The 26,783-nt window shown below is 47.3% G+C and overlaps 1 protein-coding gene across 2 annotated transcripts in view; it reads right to left on the bottom strand.

Moving 5' to 3' along the window:
* The window catches only part of MPP7 (MAGUK p55 scaffold protein 7), a 985,108-nt gene that overhangs the window by 122,618 nt on the left and 835,707 nt on the right, over positions 1-26,783 (bottom strand). The gene's annotated exons all lie outside the window — the stretch shown is intronic.

The raw sequence follows: 26,783 nt of genomic DNA, 5'->3' as shown, positions 1-26,783 counted from the left end.
AAGCAGAAGCCCAACTAGAGGCTCCTGCGGTTCTCTGGGGCCTGTAGAGACACCAGAGAAAGCTGGGTAAAAAAAGAAGATGCACAGATGGGCCGCTTTACACTAGTGGTAAAAACCTCTATCACCATAGCTGGGATTTGTATGCCTTGTAAGCAAATCCCCCTCCACTCCCCAAACGTGGCCCAAGACATTCTCTGAATTGGCTTCTATTCAGCTAATTTCCACTCAAACAGTGGTTTCTGTCTGCAATTAATACACAGTCTGAAGTTTAATGTTTCAGGAAGGAGCATCCCAACTGTCACGGGAAAGACAGTCCAGAGGAAGTTGTCACTCAAATTCAAAGTTATCTCCAAACAGTTGGAGGACCTTCCTGGAGGCAGTGCATAAATATCCCAAAGTAACTAAAATCTGCCCTTTTCATTTAAGATGAAATTAAACAAAAGCCCTACTAGAGACCAGGCATTATTTACAAGACATTGGAAGGACATGATGGGTTTGTGAGAAGCTGCTTTGCTAGCCAACTAAGGATTCTCTTGGACCTCGACAAAGGTTTTGGGGGGGTAGAGGGGGAGTACCAAGACAACCTGGTTACGGAGGCCCATTAGGGATATAAACTAGTACGGAGCAACTAGGATTTCTTAGGCCCAACTGTTCCTGATCTTGTTTAGAACTCTGTGCATGAGTGGTATGGGCTGAAAGGCATACATGAGGCATGAGCTCCACTTGAGTTGAATAGTGTCTATGAGCGAGAGCTGCCTTGGAATCTCTAGTGTGCAGAACTGCTAACATAGCATGTTCACAGCGGTGGCGAACAGATCTAACACATGCTCTCCCCACTGCAGAAAGATACCATGCACCACCTCTGGATGGAGACGCTATTTGTGATCAGTTAGGCACATTCGGCTGAGTTCTTCCGCCCTGGCATTCAGAGAACCTGCCAGATGTTGAACCACCAGGGTAATACCCTGCTGTTTCAGCCATGTCCAGAGTCGCAGGGCCTCTTGATAAAAGGTCCATGATCCCACCCTAACCTGCTTGTTGCAGTACCACATGGCCGTGGTTTTGTCTGTGAACATTTGCACTAGCCTTCCCTGGATGGAGGGTAAAAAGACTTTCAATGCCAATCAGATCACTCAGAGCTGCAACAGGTTAATGTTGAGTTCGGATTCCACTAGAAACCAGAGCCTTCGGATCTCCACCTTTTTCAGACAGCTTCCACATCCCAGGAGTGATGCAACTTCAACGGTAAATGCTATTCCCGTCCAGACAGAGAACACTCTGTCCAATACTGAGCAACCACCCCCAAGACCTGCTACGCTTAACTTAATTTCATGGAATGTAGCGGGCATTAGCAACAAAATCGAATGTCCTGATTGGCTGAGGCTTATTAGCTCAAAAGGAATCTGTCTCTTCCAGGAAACCTGGGCACGAGAGAAGTTCACATGCCCGGGTTTAGAAGTTTTTTCAAAAAAGGCAAAGTGGGGGGGCAAGGGACGTCCGTCAGGAGGGTTGGCAACTTTGATCGCCTCCCATCTGGGCTGTAACGCTAGGTGCTTAGCTGTGGACTCTGAGGATATTCTACCAGTCCTCCTAGAATGGCCAAATCTGGTTAAGTTACTGGTCATAAACGTCTGTTCGAGACCTGTGCCCATATCTGGAGAATCGAAAACAATTGAGGACCTCTCAACCTTTCTAAGTGACATCCCAAGGGATCTTCCACAATTGGTAGCGGGAGACCTCGACTCCCACTATGAGCCACTTCCAGGATTGTTGGAAGGACCCTTCTTAGAGGAGGATGCCAGCTGCTTGATACCAGACACGGTGCCCCCCCCCACCAAGAGCCTGGACACCCCTGGCATTACAAATTACAGCTTTCACGCTCAATTATGGCCTACGTGCATGCAATGGGCGTACCAAATCAGACAACCCCTGCAAATGCACATTTAAATAACCAGGCAGCGAATCTAGACTAGATTACATTCTAGCTCAAATATCAAACTGGAGACGAATAATCGATTTTAGGGTACAACCCAGAGAGGATAGCGACCACAACGCCCTCATACTTGAATATGCCATCCCCGGTAAAGACGACACGGGAATGGACATCGGAAATGGGACTAGTGGGCTACTCCTAGAGAACATTAGGAGGAGAGTGAGGTGGGGGAAGCTGGCAACAAATGAAGAAAAAATATCCAGGCTCTATGCCAGAATCACCCCAGTCCTAGAAAGGGCATTTGGCCTCTCCGATAAACTAGAACATAGAGGGAACACAGAATTACTTGGTCAAACCCATAAAGATCGAATAAACACATTACAGCTAGACCTATTCTCAGAAGCTTCATCAAAAAGCAGTAAGCCATAAAAAAAATCATGGTATAATTCCGCATTCCGGGAATCCAAACGGGAACTCTTTGCTGTAATCAAGGCTCACGGATGCCGTGAAACCATACAAGGCAAAAGACGGGCATATAGGACATTGCTGGCAAATGCTAAAGCTGAATGGGATCAAAAGCACTGGGAAGACCTGTCAGAGGCGCTGGCCAATAAAGATTCCCGTAAATTTTGGCGAGTGGTCAACCATGGGTCAGAGGATCTCCCCTCTGCTATTGAACCCAACATTGCCCCTGCCGTATGGCAGGAACACTATCAATCCCTATACACAACCGAGGATATTCCTTCTACCAATTTCAATAGTACCCCTACGACTGGGCTAGTGGGTGAACCATTCGTGTTAAAAGAAGTTCGCACCGCAATTGCGGGGCTGGCAGCAGGTAAAGCACCGGGGTTGGATGGGGTCCCTGGACACCTGGACAAACAAGAACCAGAGATATGGGCATCATATCTACTGCTGATATTCAATGCGGTCCTTGGGGTTATGGAGGTTCCAGATACTTGGCTGGGCGCAGAGGTGGTCCCTATATTTAACAAGCATTAGAAATGCAATCGGGCTTGGATTTATTTGAGTTTGAGCTAATGGCATTGTAAATGCCAATGTATTGTTGCTGTGTGTTATGGAGTGTGTTCATGTGGTGTGTACTGCCAGTGATCTCCTTGTGAGTGTGCGAATATTGCACCACTTGCCTGTGATGTCCTTCTTGTGAGTGTGAGAAGCTTGCACCTCAGCTGGCTGTGGTCTCCTTGTGAGTGTATGCACGGTCATCGCTAGGCTGTAGATATGCACTGTCATCGCTAGCCTGTAGATATGCATTGGCTTCACTAGCCTGTAGATATGCACCGTCATCGCTAGCCTGTAGATATGCACCGTCATCGCTAGCCTGTATATATGCACCGTCATCGCTAGCCTGTAGATATGCGCTGTCGTCGCTAGCCTGTAGATATGCATTATCATCGCTAGCCTGTAGATATGCACTGTCATCGCTAGCCTGTAGATATGCTCTGTCATCGCTAGCCTGTAGATATGCACTGTCATCGCTAGCCTGTAGATATGCACTGTCATCGCTAGCCTGTAGATATGCATTGGCTTCACTAGCCTGTAGATATGCACTGTCATCGCTAGCCTGTAGATATGCTCTGTCATCGCTAGCCTGTAGATATGCGCTGTCATTGCTATCCTGAAGATATGCGCTGTCGTCGCTAGCCTGTAGATATGCATTATCATCGCTAGCCTGTAGATATGCACTGTCATCGCTAGCCTGTAGATATGCTCTGTCATCGCTAGCCTGTAGATATGCTCTGTCATCGCTAGCCTGTAGATATGCACTGTCATCGCTAGCCTGTAGATATGCATTGGCTTCACTAGACTGTAGATATGCACTGTCATCGCTAGCCTGTAGATATGCATTGTCATCGCAAGCCTGTAGATATGCACTGTCATCGCTAGCCTGTAGATATGCACTGTCATCGCTAGCCTGTAGATATGCATTGGCTTCACTAGCCTGTAGATATGCACCGTCATCGCTAGCCTGTAGATATGCACCGTCATCGCTAGCCTGTATATATGCACCGTCATCGCTAGCCTGTAGATATGCGCTGTCGTCGCTAGCCTGTAGATATGCATTATCATCGCTAGCCTGTAGATATGCGCTGTCATTGCTATCCTGAAGATATGCGCTGTCGTCGCTAGCCTGTAGATATGCATTATCATCGCTAGCCTGTAGATATGCACTGTCATCGCTAGCCTGTAGATATGCTCTGTCATCGCTAGCCTGTAGATATGCTCTGTCATCGCTAGCCTGTAGATATGCACTGTCATCGCTAGCCTGTAGATAGGCATTGGCTTCACTAGACTGTAGATTTGCACTGTCATCGCTAGCCTGTAGATATGCACTGTCATCGCTAGCCTGTAGATATGCACTGTCATCGCTAGCCTGTAGATATGCACTGTCATCGCTAGCCTGTAGATATGCACTGTCATCGCTAGCCTGTAGATATGCATTGGCTTCACTAGCCTGTACATATGCACTGTCATCGCTAGCCTGTAGATATGCTCTGTCATCGCTAGCCTGTAGATATGCGCTGTCATTGCTATCCTGTAGATATGCGCTGTCGTCGCTAGCCTGTAGATATGCATTATCATCGCTAGCCTGTAGATATGCACTGTCATCGCTAGCCTGTAGATATGCACGGTCATCGCTAGCCTGTAGATATGCATTGGCATCACTAGCCTGTAGATATGCATTGGCTTCACTAGCCTGTAGATATGCACCGTCATCGCTAGCCTGTAGATATGCACTGTCATCGCTAGCCTGTAGATATGCACTGTCATTGCTATGGCTTCACTAGCCTGTAGATATGCATTGGCTTCACTAGCCTGTAGCTATGCACTGTCATCGCTAGCCTGTAGATATGCTCTGTCATCGCTAGCCTGTAGATATGCACTGTCATCGCTAGCCTGTAGATATGCATTGGCATCACTAGCCTGTAGATATGGACCGTCATTGCTAGGCTGTAGATATGCATTGGCTTCACTAGCCTGTAGATATGCGCTGTCATTGCTATCCTGTAGATATGCACTGTCATCACTAGCCTGTAGATATGCTCTGTCATCGCTAGCCTGTAGATATGCACTGTCATCGCTAGCCTGTAGATATGCATTGGCTTTACTAGCCTGTAGATATGCACTGTCATCGCTAGCCTGTAGATATGCTCTGTCATCGCTAGCCTGTAGATATGCATTGGCTTCACTAGCCTGTAGATATGCGCTGTCATTGCTATCCTGTAGATATGCGCTGTCGTCGCTAGCCTGTAGATATGCACTGTCATCGCTAGCCTGTAGATATGCACTGTCATCGCTAGCCTGTAGATATGCACTGTCATCGCTAGCCTGTAGATATGCACTGTCATCGCTAGCCTGTAGATATGCTCTGTCATCGCTAGCCTGTAGATATGCTCTGTCATCGCTAGCCTGTAGATATGCTCTGTCATCGCTAGCCTGTAGATATGCACTGTCATCGCTAGCCTGTAGATATGCACTGTCATCGCAAGCCTGTAGATATGCATTGGCTTCACTAGCCTGTAGATATGCACTGTCATCGCTAGCCTGTAGATATGCATTGGCTTCACTAGCCTGTAGATATGAGCTGTCATTGCTATCCTGTAGATATGCGCTGTCATCGCTAGCCTGTAGATATGCATTATCATCGCTAGCCTGTAGATATGCACTGTCATCGCTAGCCTGTAGATAAGCACTGTCATCGCTAGCCTGTAGATATGCGCTGTCATCGCTAGCCTGTAGATATGCTCTGTCATCGCTAGCCTGTAGATATGCTCTGTCATCGCTAGCCTGTACATATGCATTGGCTTCACAAGCCTGTAGATATGCACTGTCATCGCTAGCCTGTAGATATGCTCTGTCATCGCTAGCCTGTAGATATGCACTGTCATCGCTAGCCTGTAGATATGTATTGGCTTCACTAGCCTGTAGATATGTGCTGTCATTGCTATCCTGTAGATATGCACTGTCATCGCTAGCCTGTAGATATGCATTGGCTTCACTAGCCTGTAGATATGCGCTGTCATTGCTATCCTGTAGATATGCACAGTCATCGCTAGCCTGTAGATATGCATTATCATCGCTAGCCTGTAGATATGCACTGTCATCGCTAGCCTGTAGATATGCACTGTCATCGCTAGCCTGTAGATATGCTCTGTCATCGCTAGCCTGTAGATATGCACTGTCATCGCTAGCCTGTAGATATGCATTGGCTTCACTAGCCTGTAGATATGCACTGTCACTGCTAGCCTGTAGATATGCTCTGTCATCGCTAGCCTGTAGATATGCACTGTCATCACTAGCCTGTAGATATGCTCTGTCATCGCTAGCCTGTAGATATGCTCTGTCATCGCTAGCCTGTAGATATGCATTGGCTTCACTAGCCTGTAGATATGCACTGGCATCGCTAGCCTGTAGATATGCACTGTCATCGCTAGCCTGTAGATATGCTCTGTCATCGCTAGCCTGTAGATATGCGCTGTCATTGCTATCTTGTAGATATGCGCTGTCGTCGCTAGCCTGTAGATATGCATTATCATCGCTAGCCTGTAGATATGCACTGTCATCGCTAGCCTGTAGATATGCTCTGTCATCGCTAGCCTGTAGATATGCTCTGTCATCGCTAGCCTGTAAATATGCACTGTCATCGCTAGCCTGTAGATATGCATTGGCTTCACTAGCCTGTAGATATGCACTGTCATCGCTAGCCTGTAGATATGTATTGGCTTCACTAGCCTGTAGATATGTGCTGTCATTGCTATCCTGTAGATATGCACTGTCATCGCTAGCCTGTAGATATGCTCTGTCATCGCTAGCCTGTAGATATGCTCTGTCATCGCTAGCATGTAGATATGCACTGTCATCGCTAGCCTGTAGATATGCATTAGCTTCACTAGCCTGTAGATATGCACTGTCATCGCTAGCCTGTAGATATGCACTGTCATCGCTAGCCTGTAGATATGCTCTGTCATCGCTAGCCTGTAGATATGCACTGTCATCGCTAGCCTGTAGATATGCATTGGCTTCACTAGCCTGTAGATATGCACTGTCATCGCTAGCTTGTAGATATGCTATGTCATCGCTAGCCTGTAGATATGCGCTGTCATTGCTATCCTGTAGATATGCGCTGTCGTCGCTAGCCTGTAGATATGCATTATCATCGCTAGCCTGTAGATATGCACTGTCATCGCTAGCCTGTAGATATACTCTGTCATCGCTAGCCTGTAGATATGCACTGTCATCGCTAGCCTGTAGATATGCATTGGCTTCACTAGCCTGTAGATATGCACTGTCATCGCTAGCCTGTAGATATGCATTGGCTTCACTAGCCTGTAGATATGCGCTGTCATTGCTATCCTGTAGATATGCACTGTCATTGCTAGCCTGTAGATATGCTCTGTCATTGCTAGCCTGTAGATATGCATTGTCATCGCTAGCCTGTAGATATGCATTGTCATCGCTAGCCTGTAGATATGCATTGGCTTCACTAGCCTGTAGATATGCACTGTCATCGCTAGCCTGTAGATATGCTCTGTCATCGCTAGCCTGTAGATATGCTCTGTCATCGCTAGCCTGTAGATATGCACTGTCATCGCTAGCCTGTAGATATGCATTGTCATTGCTATCCTGTAGATATGCACCATCATCGCTAGCCTGTAGATATGCATTGGCTTCAACTAGCCTGTAGATATGCATTGGCTTCACTAGCCTGTAGATATGCATTGGCTTCACTAGCCTGTAGATATGCATTGGCTTCACTAGCCTGTAGATATGCACTGTCATCGCTAGCCTGTAGATATGCTCTGTCATCGCTAGCCTGTAGATATGCGCTGTCATTGCTATCCTGTAGATATGCGCTGTCGTCGCTAGCCTGTAGATATGCATTATCATCGCTAGCCTGTAGATATGCACTGCCATCGCTAGCCTGTAGATATGCACTGTCATCGCTATCCTGTAGATATGCTCTGTCATCGCTAGCCTGTAGATATGCACTGTCATCGCAAGCCTGTAGATATGCATTGGCTTCACTAGCCTGTAGATATGCACGGTCATCGCTAGCCTGTAGATATGCATTGGCTTCACTAGCCTGTAGATATGCGCTGTCATTGCTATCCTGTAGATATGCGCTGTCATCGCTAGCCTGGTAGTAGTGGTGGTGGTTGTGGTACTGCTAGTAGTGGTAGTACTGGTAGTGGTAGTACTGGTAGTGGTAGTACTGGTGGTGGTGGTACTGGTAGTATTGGTGGTGGTGGTAGTACTGGTGGTGGTGGTAGTACTGGTGGCTGTAGTAGTGGTAGTACTGGTGGTGGTGGTACTGGTAGTGGTAGTACTGTTGGTGGTAGTACTGCTGGTGGTAGTACTGGTAGTGGTGGTACTAGTGGTGGTGGTACTGGTAGTGGTAGTACTGGTGGTGGTACCGGTAGTGGTACTGCTAGTGGTGGTGGTACTGGTAGTGGTAGTACTGGTGGTGGTGGTACTGGTGATGGTAGTACTGGTGGTGGTAGTGGTACTGGTATTGGTAGTACTGGTAGTGGTAGTACTGGTGGTCGTGGTAGTGGTAGTATTGTTGGTGGTGGTAGTGGTAGTACTGGTGGCTGTAGTAGTGGTAGTACTGGTGGCTGTAGTAGTGGTAGTAATGGTAGTACTGATGGTGGTAGTACTGGAAGTACTGGTGGTGGTGGTGGTAGTGGTAGTAGTGGTAGTACTGGAGGTTGTGGTACTGGTAGTGGTAGTGGTGGTACTGTTAGTGGTAGTACTGCTGGTGGTAGTACTGGTAGTGGTGGTACTGGAGGTGGTGGTACTGGTAGTGGTAGTACTGGTAGTGGTAGTACTGTTGGTGGTAGTACTGTTGGTGGTAGTACTGCTGGTGGTGGTAGTACTGGTGGTACTGGTGGTGGTGGTACTGGTGGTGGTGGTACTGGTGGTGGTACTGGTAGTACTGCTGGTGGTGGTAGTGGTACTGGTATTGGTAGTACTGGCAGTGGTAGTACTGGTGGTCGTGGTACTGTTAGTACTGGTGGTGGTGGTAGTTGTAGTACTGGTGGCTGTAGTACTGGTAGTACTGGGGGTGGTGGTAGTACTGGTGGTGGTGGTACTGGTGGTGGTGGTAGTGGTAATGGTAATGGTAGTACTGGTAGTGGTAGTACTGGTGGTGGTGGTACTGGTAGTACTGGTGGTGGTGTTAGTGGTAGTACTGGCGGTCGTGGTACTGTTAGTACTGGTGGTGGTGGTAGTGGTAGTACTGGTGGCTGTAGTACTGGTAGTACTTGGGGTGGTGGTAGTACTGGTGGTGGTGGTACTGGTGGTAGTGGTAATGGTAATGGTAGTACTGGTAGTGGTAGTACTGGTGGTGGTGGTACTGGTAGTACTGGTGGTGGTGTTAGTGGTAGTACTGGCGGTCGTGGTACTGTTAGTACTGGTGGTGGTGGTAGTGGTAGTACTGGTGGCTGTAGTACTGGTAGTACTGGGGGTGGTGGTAGTACTGGTGGTGGTGGTACTGGTGGTGGTGGTAGTGGTAATGGTAGTACTGGTAGTGGTAGTACTGGTGGTGGTGGTACTGGTAGTACTGGTGGTGGTGTTAGTGGTAGTACTGGTGGTGGTGGTACTGGTAGTACTGGTGGTAGTGGTAGTACTGGTGGCTGTAGTACTGGTAGTACTGCTGGTGGTGGTGCATGTATCAATGAGTCTAATTTTTCCTAATGAAATAGCCATTGGCATTAAGTGAGACACACAACACATTTGTGAATTCCAATTGTAACAGCGGGTAGGCTGTTTTCCATGATTATTGCGTATTCACGTTTTTTCCACAAACTTTACAATAATGATGACTGCATGTTCACTCTGCGAGTCAGGCTCGACAGCACGTGTCACGCAGGTCACTTTTAACCCTCATCATTTATTCAACCAGTAGTCTGCATGTCAGCACTTATTAAAATTCGGAAAACAAAGCTTACAGAACCAGAATCCAAATGTTTTATAATAAAACGCCTTTAAACCCCGTTTTTTAAACCACAGACAAAAATAGTGCAGCGCAGCGTGCGAGGAAAAGAAGGAAATGGCGCCCTTTGGAAATGAGAGTATTCAGGAAACACAAGAACTACAGTGTGGACGAGCATGTATGAGTCATCTTCTGTGAGCCTCGCCTGCTGCCTCTCGTCATTTTACATTGAACGCGCTCACAGCTGTGAACGCGCTCGCATCATCTGGATTGCATTACACGGGCACTCTGACAGCTCCTAATTAAGATTAATCACTCTGCGTGCTCGTTCGCGCATAGAATATGCCATAAAACTAACATCAATGATGGACGAAAAGACAATATAGCCTATCACGTCAAGGCTACTAAATAGAAAGCACAGCGAAGACGAATCACTAGGCAGATGCCATAAAACACTAAGGAATGTGTCTGGCCAGAGCGCTAGAGATACCTTTTTTTTTCTTTAACATTAGGAGCTCGAATCTCCGCCTCCCCTGCTGACGCAGGGTTGACGAAAGCCGAGCCCTAAAAAGGGATCCCCCCTGCTCCAGGCCAACTATCGCCCCATAAGCCTCATTGATGTCTCGCAAAAGCTCTTTGGCAGACTAATCCTGAATCGCTTGCAGAATTGGCTGGAAGAAACGGACACCCTCAGCCCATACCAGGCTGGATTCAAGAGGGGTGTCTCCACAATTGACCAGGTATTCAGATTAAATCTTATATACTGGAGAAGGGCACTTATCGAGGGCGGCACCTTATACACGGTCTTTGTGGACCTGCATGCCTCCTTCGACCTAGTGCCAAGAGCAAAATTGTGCGCGGTAATGACAGAACTGGGCGTCCCGAAAGATATCCTTGCGATTTTGCTTAAACTACATCATAACTTCGCAAGGGTCAGATGCGGCAGAAGCGGGAAACTGACCGAAAGATTCCCCGTTCGCAGAGGGGTAAGCCAGGGTTGCGTGCTTGCACCGACCCTGTTCTGCCTCTTTGTGAACGGGGTAATCTCACACCTTAGAGGGATCGCCAACACCGACGCCCCAAAACTGACCGGCAGCAGGGTGCCCGCCATCATGTTTGCGGACAACACCCTGCTGCTATCCAAAACCCCAATGGGCATACAGAGGGTGCTCAATGGCTTCCAGGACTTCTGCATAGAAAGGGGCCTCGAAATAAACCCCCAAAAAACTAAATTCATGATTATGAATCTCAAGTCCCAAAAGCGCCCAAATCCCTTACTTGGTTCAGTGCGGCTGGAAAGGGTACACATTATTGAGTATTTGGGGCTAACACTAAATGAAAATCTAACATGGGGGGCCCACAGGACAAAAGCCAATATGAGGCTAGCTCAGAAGACGGGGGGCATCATGAGAATTGCATCAAAATCAACCATTCGCCCTTTGTCCCCCGCCATCCAAATCTACAAAATGCAGGCTCGGGGTGGTGTTACCTACGGGGGAGAAATGTGGGGTCACACGTCATCCTCCAATCTACAGGTAACAGAAAACAAATTTATAAGACAACTCACTGCCCTACCAACAAGTACCCCACTCATGCCTTTGAGATTGGATCTGGCCCTGAGGCCCATAATAGAAGAACTAGGGCTAAAGCCCCTAACATTTTGGCGTCGCATTTGGAGCAGTCAGGACCTCACTTCTTATCGATCTGAGTTGCAGGAATTCCTAACCCTACCTAACGCCGCCAAGATACCTTTGCTAAACTACATAAAGACAATATGCGATACCCTCGGACTAACAGAACTGTGGTTACACCCAGAAAGCACAAGCACCAGGATCTCAGGGAAAGCACTCTCCAGAGTTTACTATGAAAAAATGCTTACCAGAGACCTGGCAACTGTCCGAGAGGGCTCCCTGACGCATGCCTTCATCATAATTAAAGACTTATACAACTTTGAAACTGTGTTGGACGGCATGGCCCCTGCCCTAACAAGGAAACTCTTCTTGCAATGGAGGTATGGGACTTTACCCCTAAAGACCTTCACTAAAGTGTGGGCGGAACAGCTGCCTACCGAGTTGTGTCCTGTTTGTGCTCAAACCAGAGAAAGCGAAGCCCATGTCATCTTCTTCTGCCCAGCCTACTCCAAAAGTAGACGATATTGGCTGGTCCCACTATTGAGAAACCTGGGATTCAGAACTTTCCTTCCTGCCCTAAGAGTTTTAAAAACAGACCTATCCCCGTCAACGGTGTTTGCCCTGGCTAAATTTTTAACAGCAATGTGGTATGCCAGAACTCAATATGCAAAGATGGCAGGGGACCACTGAAAATTTGTTGTATTGAGACACTGCAATTTCTGGTTTAACAGTCTTTTTAAATTTTTAATGATGATGAATTGTTGTATATCTTTTATGATCAAACGATAGAAATAAAGATTTGAAATTGAATTGATGCATCCATCACTACTGTCAGTTCTGGTTGGGAAAGGGAGAAGGATCTGTCGCTGAACCAATCATGGTTTGTAAGCCACCACTGCAGGTCCTTCACAGTGACCCCTGAGGTCTGGATCATGCCGGAAGATTACCTTGATGCTGTGCCCACTGGAACTTTAGGTCCCACTGCAGAGCCTGCATATGCCAAAATGCATACATCTCAACCATGATGCAGGAGGCTATGATGCCTAGAAGCCTCAGAGTCAGTCTCACCAAAATCCAGGATAGATACTGAAACATCAGTATCATAGCCCGAATATTTTGGACTCTCCGTTCGTGAAGATAGGCCAAAAACTGCACCAATGCCAGAACAGCTTCGATGAAAAGGCATGTCTGAGAGGGAGTCAGGTATGACTTTGGCATATTGATAGTGAAACCTCAGCAGATGCAGGAGGTAAGCCATAGTCTGGAGGTGGGAGATGATAGCCTGGGCACAGCACGCTTTCAACGGCCAGTCGTTAAGATAGGAGAAGACTGGAACCCCTGATCTCCACAGTTCAGCTGCAACCACCGTTATCACCTTAGTGAACACCCGAGTGCCACACCATGAACCGCAGGTTTGTAATGTGAAAGTATGCGTCCTGCAATTCTATCACTATCATCCAGTCTTCAAGGCCCAGAGCACAGGACCTGAGCCAGAGTGACCATCTTGAATTTCTCCTCCTTGCGGAAGATACTGAGCTAGCGTAGGTCGAGGATAGGACGAAGGCCTCTGTCCTTCTTGGGCACCAGAAAGTAACGGGAATAGCATACTTCTGTTGCCGATACACTCTCTCTATCGTTCCTTTGGCCAAAACAGCCATCACTTCCTGACGAAGAGGAGATACGTGGTCTTCCGTCAGCCTGTCATAAAGGGGTGGCATTAAGGGAGTAGTAGTCTTGAAGTGCGGTGGGGGAGTAGCTCCTGCGGACAATCTGCAAAACCCACCAGTCCAATGTTATGGACTGCCAGCAGGGCAGATGATGGAGAATCCTGCCTCTGACTAGGTGCCCCTGATACGTAGGAAGACAAGGAGAGTTTGGAGGCTGCAGAGGGGTCTGACGCGACCTCTGGCCACCTGACCCAATGGGCCGGTAGGAACCACATCCACAACCACGCAGAGGCTAGAGATCTTTCACACCACGGTGCCTGGGTGGGTTAAGCAGCAGTAGCACGCCTCTTCTGTGGCATTGAAAGGCAGATTGAGGGTGACAAGGGGCCATAGAAATGCCCAAAGACCTAGCTGTAGCCCGCTGTCCTTAAAATGATTCAGCGTTGAATCTTCCGGGTCTCCAAAGAGACAGGAGCCATCAACGAAAATGTCCATGAGTGAGGACCACTGTGGACTAAACCGCTCTGCCTGGTAAGTTGGTGGTGTCAATTCCACAACGAATAGTGAACTTCGCTGCATCCCTCCCATCTGCAATAGCTTGGGAGAGCTCGGCCAGGCCTCATCCGAGACCATTGGCAGCACCTGCTCAACCGTATCCCACAGTGCTTGGGAATATCGGCTTAAAAGGCATGCGGTGTTCGCAGACCACACTGCAAGGCTAGCGGAAGAAAGCACCTTTCTAAGATTATTCGGCCTCTTGGAATCCCTGTCCGGGAGTGCAGTAGGGAATGCACCAGAATTTAAGTGGGATGTGGAGGCTTGCACCACCAAGCTCTCTGGGGTAGGGTGTTAGGTGAGAAACATTTGGGTCACCTGGAGTACCACAATGGTGGTGGGCAATTGTCCTGTTCACAGGAGCCCGTGTTGGGTTTGGACCAAGTCCCAAGCAAGACAACAGTAAGTGCCTCATTGAAAGGGAGTAGCAGTTTTGATGGTGACACTTTTGGCTAAGCATTTTCATCAAGACATTACTCTTGACTGTCACCGAGGGCAAGCTAAGGTCCGAGACCTCAGCTGCCCTTCACACCACCACTGAGAAAGAAGCTCCATCCACTGTAGCTATGGTAGGGAGAGAAAGCATGCCAGTATCTGGAGAAGTATCCAGTCCACTGACTTCACCCAGATCCTCTGCCCAGTCCAGTTGTTTTTCATAAGGCTAGTATTCTTCAGGACCCAATGGCCCCTTCCATTACTCCCTGCTCCTAGCTCGTAAGAATAGGGCTCAGGCTCTGGCCTGAAAGGCATGGCTCCAGTTGGCACAGGTCGATACCCCTCCGGCTCCGTGTTGCAGTCAGGGATGAGAATGGGGATGACGCCGCCGGTGGACCCTGGAAGCATCTGCCTCGGAATCGGCTTTGGGGAAGGTCAGGTGGCACAACAGGCGCAGATCCAGAACCATCTGGGGGTTTTTGGGGCCTCACTGGCGCCGGACCCACCTCTGTGGATCCAGAAGGGGCCACTTCTGAACCTGCACAGCTCAAAGGTATGCTGGAGGGAACGGGGGAGGCCATGGCCTCATAAAATTGTCACAATTGGGCAGACATTGCTCGGTCTCTCGGAAATTGTGGGAGGCACATAACTGACCCAGAGGCTGACTCAACCGGGGAGCCAGACCTCAAGTGACGATGCTACTTCATCTCGACAGATGAGGCGAAGTCAAAGCACACTTTGACTATTTCTTTTTGTGGGTCTTGGACTAACTAGAATGGCTCGATGACTTTGAATGCGACAACAACGTCTGGCTCCGCACCTGCACCCGGGTCAACCTCTTAACCAGGACCGTGAACGTCACTGCCTCACATGTTGAGCCACCATAAGCTTGAGGGATCGCTCCCTCAAGGCCTTCAGATGCATGGCGCGGCAGTGTCTGGGCAGGCCTTTGGGTCATGGTTCTAGTCAAGCCACCAGAGGCAAACAACATCTGTCGGGGACAGGCACTGCAGGGCTTGAAGCCGGCCTCCTTTAAGGACATCCCTGCCCCATCAGGAGGCAAACCTCAAAAAGACTTCGACAAAATGTTGATAACACCTAGTCAAAAAGTGACTAATGGGTAGCTGTTCTCCAGATCTGTGCTGGCTGGCGCGGAAGAAAAAGAATTGACCTCAGTGCACCTGGGTGGCGTCTATGTAGGCATTGCAGAAGTCACTTCTGGCAGAGACTATGCCTACGATGCCACATGAAGCCAAACAATGCCACCTACTGGAACGCACGGGTACTACTCACAAAAAAATTCCAGATCCAGTCTGACACCTGGGATAATTCTAAGATAAGGAATCTGCGGCTAAAAGTCTCTATAACATTTTAGAGATCTCAAAACTATGGGAAAAAGGAGGTCCAAGTCCCTGGAGGCAGATGTAAAAACCATATGGAATTTTCAAGCTAATCTGTTGCTTCATCAGGGCCAGAAATTTATCACAGCAAATGTTCTAATATTCTCAAGGTCAATGAGTGATCAGATTCCTGTCAAATGAAATGAACAACAGTACCACGATTACAAAGATTCTCTTCCCTAGAAGCAAAAAAGGGGCACAGTAGCCCTAAAGCATATCAGTGTAATGGCTATAATTTCAGCATCCACCTCGGCATGATAACTGAGCTCTGAGTCAGGCTCACCCGTTCCAAATGGAGTAAGAAGATTGCGGATGAACTCGAAGGATTGGAAATGAAGGTAGGTAAACTGGAGCGGTATGAGGGGAAGAATGGAAGCCGATGCAGGACCAAAAGGGGTGGAAGTAAACATGAAGAGAGTTTGGGGCAGGGTACTCTGCTGGGTAAGGGAACCAAAAAGAGGCCTTGAAAACGTTTCAACACCGACGCAATACTGCACCAAAGACGCCGGAAAGAAACCTTTGACATCCAAGACCAGCCTTGACTGGGAATAGGAAGAATATGATCCTTGCAAAAGTGGAAGGAAGGTTGAAATAAGGCAAACAACCCTGAAAAATAGGTTTCCTCGAAGGAACACAAAGTGCACATGAAAAACAAATGATTAGTATCTTGGGCTTAGGCTGCCCCACTGCAATTTTCTCAGAATGTAGTTCAGCACGAGATATTTTTCTGTCTGGAACATTCTGTCAATCATGCAATCGTGTATATTTTGCTTTTTGCGACAGGGGATTTTCCACGCATCTTACATTTTCAAATGAAAATATTTTGTACAAGAGTGACGCCGAAGCTATAGGAAAAATATTTTGCTGGGTGAATTCTCCCTTGTGGGCACCCTGGTCCCTGGTCCACACTGGTAACCACATCAAACAACAAAAAAAAAAACTCTTTTCCTCCAAGAACCTCTTACGCTTGGGTGACTGGGTGGAGGGGCGGTGTAACAGAGACAGAAATAAAGTGAAAGCGATTGTAAACTTACAGCTTTAGTGGCATTCCCGCACAGCGACTTCAGTGCCAACTCTGACGTGAGCAGGCTGTGGGATGCAAATGTTTTAAAAGCAGTAAATTACTCCCTGAAAGGGAGCGCTGCCCTTTGCAGCACACTTGACGGCAAGGTTAGACTGCGCCCCGCGTGCTTTCAGAGCCCTGTTTAATGAGCGCTCCGAGGATTTATCAGACAATTCGAGAACGCGAGATACATTTATTTTTTTGCACAAATTCCGGAGAACAAAGCTTGCCATGGAAAGTCTGAGTACGGAATACTGATTGATGACTAAAGTTAATCGAAAACAGTAGTGGGGAATTAAAAGGGGCAATTACATAATGGATCCCGGCGGTTTTAACTGAAGGCGCTCTTCACCCTGGGTCACAAGCGGGTTCAGGCAAGCTGTGTCCCGGCTGCTCTGTCTAATGCCTGCCCCTGTTCCACTTTGGGTCGACGCGTGGATAGGAGGAAAGGGGCGTGGAGAGAAAAATGATGGTTATTTCCTTTCTAGTGGGACACAAAAGAGCTGCTGCAGGCTATTTTTGAATCAAACCACGCGACCTCTGACAAGAGAAAACCAAAATCTGCGATAGAAAAGACAAGCATTTGCAATGCAATAGGTCTCGCATTTGCAAGAGTTTATGCCATTGGCATTGTCTTTTATTTATCTGTTTTGATAACACAAATACAAGCATTTACAATGCAATGGTCTCGGCATTGTTAAAGTTAGAGCTATTGGCATTGCTCATGACATTTTTATTTATGTTTTTGTTTTTAAAACATAAATAAATGACATTGTCATTTACAATGCTAATAGCTCTAACTTTTGCAATGCCGAGACCGTTGCATTGTAAATGCTTGTAATTAGAGTGTGTGAAGCCGCTAGGAGCGCAGCCCTTCCTGGAAATGGGCCTGCTCGGGAAATCCTAATTACTGGAGGATTAGAGGCTTGAGCGCTAACAGCCTGTGCCTGTACAACCAGCCTATAACTCCAGCAGCCGGGCTCGATCATTACAGAGATCGAAGGGATACCCCGAGCAAGATCTGTCGATCGATAAAGAACAACGTCCGGCACCCGAGAACTCTAATAACTTGAGACGGATTGATTCGGGCATCTTTAGTATACTACAAGCAACATGTTGGGCCACATGCTGCACTGCACGTCGGCGCGCAATGCAAACCTACGAGTCATGTTGTGCACCGCTGCGATGCACGGAGCAGTCCTCGCTGTTCATGTGCCCAAGCTCCTCACAGCTTGCACAGGCACTCTGAACTCCTCTCGCTTGTTAATATTAGTCCTGGTATGTCTTAAAGACAGAATGCCCCAATTATTATTCTGGGTCACTGCGAGGCAGCGGTATAGCAAGCGAGAATGCTGTGATGCATCATAATAAAGGGAGAGCCTCGAGGCTACACGAAGGGAATAAAGGCATCAACTGTTAATGTACCGAAACTACTCACAGTAGGCATATGTGCTTTATTCTCTTCCTGGCTGCACACGAGGATGTGGAGTAATGGCCAGAGCTATTGACTTTGAGGTTTGAGTCTCGGTGTCGGCTCAACATCCTGTGATTCTGGCCAAATAATCTCCCCGTGTCTACCAATATATGAATGTGTCCTTGTGCAATGTAACTGCGGCTCATGTAAAGCGCTCCAATACCCCGCTATATAAAATGGCCACAAAAAATGTACACCACTCTAACAGACTGTGTGCTGTCTAAGATCCTGGGATGCCCTTGTAGCTCAAGTCCCCCAGGAGTTGCTGTTTCCATTTCGGCAGGGATGCAGGGTCGAGGCATTGTCGTACCCTGCTGCGACCTGGAACAAAGGCCCCTGGTTCTCGGAACGCAATCGCTGGGACAGAGCTGCGCTGGGACGGAGACAGCATTTTCACGGAGAGCAGAGGGACTCGCTATGATCACTGGTCATTTGCCTGCTGGGCCACGAAGTAAGCGCTTGATGCCGGGCAGCGCTGCAAACATACCGGGAGACCCGGGTCCATCCAGGCGGGTCCTACTACTTTACACACTTCGCATTAGAAAAACAAGAGGAGGAGCCGAAGAAAGAAAACAAACATTTACATCGTCCTTGCGCGCTCTGTGGACGGCCGCAGCCCCGGGTCTGCCGCGGCCGGTCCTGCAGTAAGGGGCACGGCGCATGCGTAAGCCCGAAACCTTCCATGGGGCACGGCGCATGCGCAAGCAGCGGGAGGTATAGCTAGCGTCTCAGCTTCCGAGGAGGACAGCGCGTTCGCGCGCGCGTGGCCGGCGCAAATCGCCTTGCGCGCGGCCAGGACTGTCCTCCTCGGAAGCTGAGCCGCTAACAATAGATCTCTGACGAGAGCGAGCTTCGCTCGCTTCTAGCCGAGACCCAAAAAAGCTTTGGGGCGTGCGTATCTTTTCTGTGTGTTTTAGCTACCCAAGGCTAAGAGGAGGGGTGGGGGCTGGCTTGAGGAGGGAGGGGGCTGGTGAGCCTGTTGAACTGCAGAGTTTGAAACTAGAGAGCACCAAAGCAAGCCGAGTCCGGCTCTCAATCCGGATCAAAGGTGGTTTTCGGGTAGAAACCCCTCTCTTCGGGACCACACAGAGGTAAGGACACCGGCGCCCGCGGCTCTTAATAAAATATGTATTCGGGCCTGTACAGCTAAGCTGTTAGGATGTTTTCCGCTCTCGGTGGTTGGCGTGGTTTGGTCCATTCAGAAGGAATTTGGTTCTCTAGTTGTTTTTAAAAAAAAATTTTTTCAACTCACCATGGACTTTGTTTGCTCGGTACAAATGGCGGTGGGCTGTGTTTGCTCTGGTGCGTAGCTGGGACAAGTCAGATTTGGTTGGTGTGGTTGGTACCAGGTTCGTGTCTCGGTAATGACGCTGAACATCCTGTGATTCATGGCAAATCACTTCATCACCCCTTGCCTCCCGCTTTCTTGCCCTTTTGGTGAGTCTAGGACATGCATGCCAATATTTTAAAACTAGGAAGAGGAACATTTTGGAGAAAAAAATCGAGACCGATAAATCATTTTTGGACTAGAGAGAGTCGGTAAACAAGTTCTAACCTGTTTGGAGGGTCACCGGAGACAAGTTTGATAAAAAATGTACAGATCACTATCGGCAAATTCTGAGTGCTGTGTTTTAGTCTGTACCTGTATGTCCAGTCCTAAAGCGTGTTTGAGTTGCGAAAATGGCAAGCGCTGCCCAGAATCGTTCTCCTTTGTTTGGAGAACTGGCGTTGAAAGGCGTACTTCTGTCTCTAGCCTCCCTTTCGCCATTTTGTATCAAACAGTCCGACTATATACGTGCTAAAATCCTCTTGGGCTTGGTATATTCTGGCATTGCAGAGATCGTAGATATTTTGTTTTTATTTTTTAAATGTATGCCCACGTATAGCTGCGAACTTTCAAAGGCCCATGTGTGATGTGCTGCTCCAATCCAGTTTTTTCTTTGAATTATGGGACTTCTAGTCCTGCTTAATAATGGGTTAAACAAGACCTCAAGTCCCAGATTTTAGGGGAAATAAAGTGGACTGGAGCTGGACATTAGGCATAGAAATGTGACCGTTGGCATGGCAGTTATGTCCACCGTGACGAGAGGGAGGTAAACATACCCCCTAAGAAGCTTTTGGATTTACGGATAGCCCCTCCCCATTTGCTTCAATTAATGACCTGTGCCAGGAGGCGGGGTCTGCTCAGTATACAGGAAGTACCCCCTACCTACTTGTAGGCACTTCCTGAACAACAGACAGACTGTTCCGTTTTCTCCATAGAACAACAGAGGCCTTTGTGTATTTTGGTCGCTAAAAGGGACCGCAGGCTGTTGCACTCTGACAGTATTGTGCTGTCATTTTCGATCGTACCTATTTTCGATCGTACCTAGTGCGTTTTGGGTGCTGTAGTTTTGATTCTGATAACGATTTGCAGCAGAAAGGCACAGGTCTGAAATGCTTTCCTGGTGGATAAAGTCTTCTTAAGGAGATAATGTATGTGTCTTTAAAACTGTAGGTGGCGCTCGAGACTCACAGCCCCAGTCCCCCATAAGGAAGAAGCCTCAGATGTCCAGGCCACAAGGGTCAGGCAGCTGTAGTCCGGAGGCGCGTCCTTCTAGGTCACAAAGGCTGGTCCTGTCCGGTTTTAGATTTTTCGAGTGCCTTTCAGGAGGGACAAGTTGCAGCTTTTCCGTGGGGGCAGTGCTCCATGCCTCTAGGGGGAGGCTGGGGAATAAGGCTAAAGGTCGCCAGAGGCATTCTGTCCTGTCAAGGGCTGGGGGGTATATTTGCTGGTCACATGGGCCTTACTTCTCAAGTCTCGGGAGAGAAGCTAACGTACTTGGGTTGTCGCGATCTGACAAGCCATACTTTTAGTCACTATTAAATCTGTCCCGGAAAACTCCGGTGGCCTCACTGCCGCCCTTTGCTCACACAGCAGCCCGTGCTCGGCTTCTTATGACTCACCCCGGCTGTCTCTTTATTCCTTCTTTGCGGTCATATGACTGGGACAAACATGGCCACGCGACGTGAGGAGGAGCCGAAGAAAGAAAACAAACACTCCGTGGACGGCCGCAGCCCCGGGTCTGCCGCGGCCGGTCCTGCAGTAAGGGGCACGGCGCATGCGTAAGCCCGAAACCTTCCATGGGGCACGGCGCATGCGCAAGCAGCGGGAGGTATAGCTAGCGTCTCAGCTTCCGAGGAGGACAGCGCGTTTGCGCGCGCGTGGCCGGCACAAATCGCCTTGCGCGCGGCCAGGACTGTCCTCCTCGGAAGCTGAGCCGCTAACAATAGATCTCTGGCGAGAGCGAGCTTCGCTCGCTTCTAGCCGAGACCTAAAAAGGCATTGTCATTTACAATGCCAATAGCTCAAACTCTTGTAAATGCCAGACTTATTTCATTTCAAAGAAGCAGCTGCCATTTTGTCCCCGGCTGCTTGGAAAGTGAAAGCGCGTATGACGAGCTGAATGTTACAGGAAAGCATGTCGTACTTGCAGTTTGAGAAACTCATTTAAGGAAATAGTGCTTACAGACTAAATAAGACATATCGTGTAAACAAAAGAAGTAAAAGGGCGAGTTCTCATGGAAGGTTACAAATGCAGACAAGGCGGTACTAAGGAGGGTCTAACATGCCTATTAAAGAATCAGAGGCCAGCATTTACAAAGGACAATGACACAAGCCAATTAAAAATATGGGCGGAGAGTGGGCGGGGCTTCAAGTACATACTCGAAATACAGCATGCCTTCCAGAGCAGCACATGGGCTGTCCAGGCTTGACCTATAAACAAGCTTTGCAACACTTATGCCTTCTTTTGAGCAGCAAATCAGACTTTAAAAAAAACATAAATTGACACCTGGATGCATTCTTGCCAGTCATTCCTAAGAAGCAGTCAGTACTTCCAACTGGATTGGGTGTAGGAGCAGCAGGAGCAACTACTTCACAGAATAAATGTAACACAACACCCCAGTTTATAGTAAAAGCCCAAAAGTTTATTGGGTTGTTGACTGAGTGTCTTTTACAACTATAGAACTTCAAGGTGTGTCGCCAACAGGTTCCTTTATCTTATGCAAAGCATATATATTATTTGTTCAGAATGGGGGTTGGGAGTACACTGCCTCACAGTCCCAACACAGTTTGCCCATTTGCATCCTGGTAAATGCAGTACACAGTTCAAACTTACTTCAAAATTAGCTGGAGTTTTTCACCAAAGTTGGTGCAGAGATTGCTGTATATCTCTAGACACGTGTTTCTGGGTTGAGCCCGTCTTCAGTAGAGTGCAGCAGTATTAGAGAGCAAAGAAAAATCATCTGGGGTTGCTGGAAATGCTGCAAGTTTCTCTCAGGTCACAGTACCACTCACAGGCACACAGGTGCATCTCCAAAGCTAGTCAGCTTGCTGGCTCAAGGGAGCGTTTTGAACAGAATGGGGGTTGGGAGCACACTGCCTCACAGTCCTAGCACAGTTCACCCCTTTGCATCCTGGTAAGTGCAGTACACAGTTCAAACTTACTACAAAATTAGCTGGAGTTTTTCACCAAAGTTGGTGCAGACTTTGCTGTATATCTCTAGACACGTGTTACTGCGTTGAGCCCGTCTTCAGTAGAGTGCAGCAGTATTAGAGAGCAAAGAAAAATCATCTGGGGTTGCTGGAAATGCTGCAAGTTTCTCTCAGGTCACAGTACCACTCACAGGCACACAGGTGCATCTCCAAAGCTCATCAGCTGACGAGCTTGCGGAGATGCACCTGTGCGCCAGGGAGAGGTACAGAGACCTGAGAGGAATGTGGCAGCTTTCTCAGCAAACCCCAGATGAATTTCGTTTTATCTATAGTGATGAAGGATAAAATCCAGAAACACATGTGTCTAGAGATTAACAGCACTAATCTGCACCAACTTTGGTGAAACACTCTGCAAAACTTCAAGTAAGCATGTAAATTGAACTGCATTTATCAAGATGCAAAGGGGCGAACTGTGCTGGGAGGTGGAGCAGTGTGCTCCCATCCTCCTTCTATATATTATTTGTTGCAGTATTTACAAAGTCTGTATTTTGGAAATCCCAAAAGGCATATTTACTATTCTTTCATGCAATGTAGTGCAGAAAGAAAAGTTGCTGTGCAAAAGGGAGAGAGTAGAAACGCTCCATGTTTACAAAGTTATGGAGGATTTCGGCTCACTCCTTGCCCTGGCGCACTGTAGGCTGCCTAGCACCAACGCAGAACCCCTTGTACCATAGTTTAGGGATGCCTGCATTACGGGCAGGATGGTTTTTGTGCAGGAAGGGACACCTTCCTACACAAAAACAATCATTAGAGGCATTCTTCCCTTTCTATGTATGATGCGGAATGCAACATGCATAGAAAGAGGAAGTAACGAGGAGAATTAAAGACATTTCCACTCGTTATTGCTCACTGGAGAAGGTGCAGCAGTAAATCTTGGAATGCACCAACGTCTGTGGGTGGAGCCATGGGAACGCCTATGCTCCACCCCAATACCTTCCAGTGTGAAATGTAACATAATGCAGTGCAAACAGCTGTTAGGGCATCTTTGTTTATTACTAGGCCCAGAGTCTCAGATTACCAGGCGTGCAAGGTCCCAGCTCACACGGTGTACATTCTAAAGTCACCTTGGGAAGGATATTGTAAATTAGTTATTAGCCTATTCACAGCATCTTTTCTCTTATAAGCTGAAGGGACTCAATTTTATAAATTGATTTAGCACTTCTAAGTGGGGGCGTCCACTGTGCTTTATCAGAGGACATATGGGTAAGCCTGGTCACTTGTTCATCAAAGAACCCTTCCAGGAACAGAAGGCAATTCTACTTTTCCCAGAAGAATTAATTGTGTGTGTACAGATGTAATGTGAATGAAGCAGGATTTCATCCTGTGATCGCATCCATTTCCAGTCTAAACATCCTTCAGAGTCTGAGCGACTGCTTAAGCCATGGCAATCTCTCTTAATTTGTGTGGCCTCTCCTTGATTTAGGTGATCTAACCTAGTTTAGCAAAACAAACAATAATTGCTATGGATTATAAAAATGGTGTTAAGTTTAGAGAAATATGTTTATCCAAATCTGAACTAAACATATTAACAAACTTTCAACAAATTTTTAATAAAGTAATGAAGAATGAGATCAGGAGCCAATATTTTCACATATTTTTATATTCACACAACAGGAAATGGTGCTACATTTGTACAAGCTAAGGCGTTAGTTCAAAGCTCTTGTGTGCAAATGTGAAAAGAGACAAACCACCAGAGAGTACAAGAACATAATGGCTGTATACAATTTATGTCGCATGAGGCCGCAGGGATATCTGAATCATGGGCTACACAAAGACCCTAGGTGACAAAAATGCAGCCCATATTCTGGTAATGTCAACGTTTTGATTACAAAACAATTTGCTTGGGGTCCTCATCAGGGCAACGTCATTTACGTAGCAACACTTATTAAATGAATAAAAGCAAGCAAAGAAGCAACACCCAAAATACCCCACTCCAAATGGTAAATAACAATTTAGAATCCTGTCTCACTTCCAAGCAGGTTAGCAAAATCACTGCAGTGCACTGCCAGTCAATGTCAGGAACAGAAACAAGGTTGTTCAATACTACAAAGTAGTAGTCAGCTCTGATAGCTTAAGGTGGCTTGTGATAGTTTTCTTTTTAGAGCTGCATTTTGGCAATTGTACACAACTGCAATTAAACCTTCCTACATAATAAGGGTAGTCCGTTCAGTTGCTAATATGTCCACTTAATGCTAGGAATTCAACATCTACTTATAAAGCGATACAGAGATAAAGCTAACATACACATTAAGTACATTAGGTGCTGCTTACTTAAATGTATTTATTTTTTAACAAAAGACTCGGAGTAGGCACAGCATTGTGTTGGCTTTTGGGGGTGATGGCTGCAGCGCCAGTGTGTAGAGCTCATCCTGGAAGCAAGATCCAGGTCTGCGGAGTCAGCCAAGCTTCTCTATCGGGAAAAGCCCAGATTTTTCTTGGTGCTGGTGATGTCATCATGCGAGCAAGGGATATTTTACCACTTTGTCACTGCACTACACCACCCCTGCAACACAGTCTCTTCTGTCCCAGACTACATTGGTAGGGTGACTGGACTGTCAATCCATGGTTTTAGGATCACTTAGGCTTGAACTGGTATGGAGGCAACGTTTCTATAGATGATCATACCAGTGGAGACTGGGTATTGGCAACCCTAGTGCTGTCCTGCCCTACCCTTGATAGCTGGTGCCAGAGACTGAAGATTGCTCAGCATAGCGGGTGCAGCACAGAGTAAGATGAGGCACTGGTGGAGGCATTAACCAGCAGTCAGTTAAGTTGGGCTTGAGCTTGAAAATATGGTGAGCTACGAAAAAAAAACTTCAATAAAGACTAAACATGTATAAAATCATGAAATCATCTAAAACACTTGAGGGTTCTCTTCTTTATGCTTGTTTAGGATGTAGTGAAGGACCTGAAACCAGGTTATGAATTGGTGGCTATATCCCCCATCCATAAGCGTAGTTGTTCATTTATTCTCTTGAGCACTCACTTGCTAAAGTCTATATTCCACCCGTTGGCTTGCCGGGACTTGTATATGTGCCCACGTGTATTTCACTAGAATTATCTTATTGTCTTGGTGCCCCGTCTTGAAAAATGTTCACCCACGAGTACAACGAGGTGTTCAAACTCCCTAGATATTTTTAAAGGGGAGTTATCAAGGTACTGGATGATTTGACACCTGACAAGAGAGTTTGCCTGCTCCAGACCCTGAATGTAGAGTCAAGCCCCACACTGAAAAAATAATGGGACCAACAATAAAATAGGAAATAGAAGAATCCTTGTCCTTTTACTTGATGTATAAGGGACGGCAATATACAACGAACACTATTCATTTGTCAATATATATATATATATATATCTACACACATACACACACATATATACACACGCACATACATACAATAGGTTCAACATGATATCTCCTCCTGGAGGGAAATATGTCCCACTCTACCCGTCCGGCGATTTAAACCTTTCTGGAATTTACCACTCTCACAGTGGAGCAGGTAACATTTCACATTAATCCATCTTGTCTGTCTTGCCATATGATGCTTACCCCCCCGTGGGTGGCTAAACTAGCACCTGAAATCATTGCCTTTAACCTTACAGACATTGGTAATCAAATGTTTAAGACCGGCTTCTGTCCCACTCAATGGAAGATAGTGGCAGTGCTTCCACCGATTAAAAAAAACTAATCTTAATCGAATGGACCCCAATATCTATCTTCCAATCTCCCGACTACTATTGCTGGCCAAGATAGTGGAGAAGACCATGAATCAACAACTAGCCATCTATATTAAAAAAAAAAAAAAAACTTCTTCTGGATTCAACTCCATTTGGATTCAGAAGCACCAATAGACCCAAGACGGCCTTGATCATGGCAACAGAGGGGATAAGGGTGGCACTTCACTGGGGCGGGGGGGAAGAGGAGCCTAATTTTACTCTATGTATCAGCAGCATTCGATAAGGTCAGCCATGAGCTGCTAATAGTTTGTCACCACAATATCAGAATCAGAGGGGTCACGTTGGCCCAGCTAAGATCCTTTCTTCTCGGGCGAGAACAATCAGTGGCAGCAAAGGAGTTTGCGTCTGAACCCTTCCCACTGCCTTGCGGGGTCCTACAGGGGTCCTCGCTAA

This window comes from Lissotriton vulgaris, chromosome 10, assembly GCF_964263255.1.
Source record: "Lissotriton vulgaris chromosome 10, aLisVul1.2, whole genome shotgun sequence".
NCBI classification, from domain to species: Eukaryota; Metazoa; Chordata; class Amphibia; order Caudata; family Salamandridae; genus Lissotriton; species Lissotriton vulgaris.
This window is presented reverse-complemented; position numbering and strand designations above follow the sequence as displayed.